Consider the following 3,423-nt stretch of genomic DNA (forward strand, 5'->3'; position numbering starts at 1 on the left):
ACAATCTGTCCTCTATCAGTAAGTGTTAGCCAAGCTATGTTGTGTCCCAAGGAGACATGAAATACAACTTAAACAACTGAAAATTATTTATTGACTTGTTATCTCTGCATCTTATGCAAAACTGTTCTCTGCATTCCAGCATTAATATTTTGAACAGCTACTACTATGTTGGCACCATCGTTATTTACATGAAGGAGGGGGGTTTATTGCTTCAGGCTGATCCAACACCTTCTCATGTGTTTGCAAAGCAAAGTTATTTCTCACTGTGCCTCTGTTCCCTAGTGGAAGACATACAGTCTGTAAGATCATTTAGGTATGACCTTTGAGCTGTTAATAGGAGAACAGTGCATAGCACAAGTATGCATAAAAATAAGCCTGCTCCTAGAAAGCCTACTATGTTCTAAAGAGGCTGAGATGCTCATTTACTGCAGTGGTAGAGAAATGTGTGTGGTCTTGCTCTTACTCAGTTTTGTATAACAGGAAAATGACACTGGAACTGGCAAGCTGGTTAATTAAAATTTACTGAGGAGCTAGGAGTACCCAAAAGGAGCAAATCCTCAGGCGTGCCACCCTTTTATTGTCTGCTGCCCTACAAAGCATTTGTACTCAACAGGGATGGTCCAGCTGATGAAGCCTGTGCTGCTCATATAGGACGTTTCCCAACAGTGATCCTTATTGTCACTAGAAGTTATGTTCAGGAAATGCTGCAAGGTCTTCTCCCATGAAAGGGAGAAGGCAGTTTTCTATAAACAGCTCCTACTCTTGGTTTACTTGGTTGAAAGAATTAAAAAAATCAAGAAAAATGAAGGGGGGTTGGTAATGGATATAATGGGCTTTATTTCAGACTTGCGTATCTGCTAAGTTTCCAACCAAGGTATTTGTTTTGAGCAAGGTATTTTGAGATACACAAAATAGTCCATTTAGGAAATGTGGAATGTTTTAACTAATGTTCTTTCTTTGGTCTTTAAAAAATTCAAAGTAAACTTTGATGTGACTTTCATGTGGAAATTTTTTTAAGTGAGGGAAATTTTGACATCAATTTTGATACTTAAAAAAAAACAACCAAACCCAAACTAATGAGACATCACATTCATAAGCCATTCTAAAAGTAATCAAAATACAAACGCGTTGTCTTTTCTGTAGTGTGGTAAAAGCTCCTATGCCCACCCACAAAGGAGCATGGAGAGACAATGGCAGCTGGAGGAGCCCAAATACCTTACCCTAGTGGCTCCCAGTCCCACTGCAGGAGCCATGAGCCACCTCCAGCAGCCCAGAGGAGCACAGGAACACAAGCATACAGGAACCCAAATCAAGGACTCAGCCTCAGCCCCAGGGTCCAGGTGTGACACCCACCATTGTAAGGTAAACCTGGCGCACCTTCTGATCTGAGGGAGGCTGCTGCCTGCCCAGGGGTGTGAGGCACTTGGTGGGATGCAGTAGAAGAGCACTTTGGAAGAGACTATTTAGGGAGAAACCAAAGAGGAGAGAAAGGAGGGATTTAGGTGATTTGGGGAGAAACAAGTACGGGGAAATTAGGTGGGTAAGGGGATTAAAGGGCTGATGATGTGTCAATAGTCAACTGGTCAGGTCACTTGTCTGACCATGTTTTGTGCTCTATGGAATACTCCTGTAGGGTGCTGAGTGATTCCAGTAATGTCCACTTGTATCCCCAGATAAGTCTGATTAGCAAAAGCCTAGGCTAAAAGCTGTGGGTAAATCAAAATTTGCCTGAGGTGGGTTCCTCTGGTTTTATTATTGCTATAACTCCAAATGAAATGATAATCATGAGTATTTTACAATGATCATCAGGAGAAATCTAACCATCCTTTACTGACTATACATGTACTCATACATTGCCTAGAACCACAAATGACATCCATTGCTGTCCTCAAAGTCAAGCTGAGCCAAAATGAATTTAATATAATTGCAAAGACAATTAAAAGCCTAAGTTGTGTAACTATTAAATTATGAGTGTTTTGTGCTCTGATTCAGCAAGGTTAAACCTAGTTCTAACTAAAAGTGGTTGCCTTGTTCTATTGATTACCAACAGATTTAAAGTAAACGTAGATTAAATGTTGCCCTGAAATGAAGCCATTGAGCTGTATCTATGCACTCGAGAATGTTGCAATTTTTGCAAATAGCAGCGAATTCCTCTGAAGATACAGAAGTTGTTTTACATCACTTTATCTGCAAATTTTGAAATGTCCTATAGAGAAGAATTATGCAATATCTGATGCAGAAAATAAAAATCCTTCTGTTGCAATATGCAACATTTCTCCGTTTTAAATATTACCTTTTAAATGTGCATGCAGCACATCTTTTTTCCCCGTTAATGAAGTTTGACAGTTTGTGGCAGGATAGAAAGGGAATTTATTATATTTAGCACAGAAAACTCATTTCTCATTTTTCCAGTGCCAAGCAGCTGCAGCAAAATTGCCTAAACCACTGTATCAATTCCTCACCATTGTGGTTCTTCAGGTCACCCTCAAGGGTCTTCAATTTCCTTATGTTCAGAGCTTGGCACCTGGTAATTTTCAGAAGCAGGAAATATAAATAAGCTATATATTTTTATTTGGAGAAGGATTTTTCTTTATTTAAGAAGAAATAAAACTGTCAGGTTAAAAATATTAAAAATCAGAAGCTTGACTGCAGTAATCACAGCAGCGTCAATGCCAATCTTGTTGAGCAAACTTGGGAATGAAAATTTTCTGCATGACAAAGAAACCTCCCCTCTCCCTGAAAGAAATTGTCCATGTGCAGGAGAAATTGAATTTTTAGCTCAACAACCAATGGAGTTTAAGAAGAAGTTATGGTAATAAGGCTGAAATGTACCCAGCATTATTTTTCCTTTAAAACTTACTCAGTATTCTTGCTGCCTGTGGTCATATGCTTTGTATACCAGCATTAATAATTGAGGAGATGCTACAGTAAGCAATAGTACAGAATTCAATCTATTTCCTTAAGAATGGCTTCAGATATTTGCTTTGGGCTCTTGCCATGGGTGAAAGAAGGGTTTCCTTTAACTCTATTTCTACTAAACATATATTTCCTAAGTCGTTATCGGTGTATGACCTGAAATAAAGTACTTTTTCTGTTCCAGTTAAAATCTTGCTATTAATGGAAATATAAGGTTCCTGAATATGAAGACAGAAATTAAAAGCAATAAAAACACTAGACAAAAAGCATGTTGAGAAAAAAACTACTTCATATTTATTCAAATAAACCCTCCAAAGTCTGACACTTTCATATGTTCTCAGACTAATTTGTTTTACCATGGTAAATGCAGGCAATCAAATTCGCAAATTTAATACTGCTGTCACAAATTTAATTACCATGGTGTCATAAAAACATCAGTTTTGTTCTCTGCTCTGAGATAATCTCTCCTTCTGAGATAATCCTTCTGGACCAATTGTGGAAGATTTC

The sequence above is a fragment of the Neopsephotus bourkii genome, unplaced genomic scaffold (genome assembly GCF_033783945.1).
Source record: "Neopsephotus bourkii isolate Nb327-2 ecotype Australia unplaced genomic scaffold, CSIRO-AGI_Nbou_v1 NB_1248, whole genome shotgun sequence".
In the NCBI taxonomy this organism is placed as follows: Eukaryota; Metazoa; Chordata; class Aves; order Psittaciformes; family Psittacidae; genus Neopsephotus; species Neopsephotus bourkii.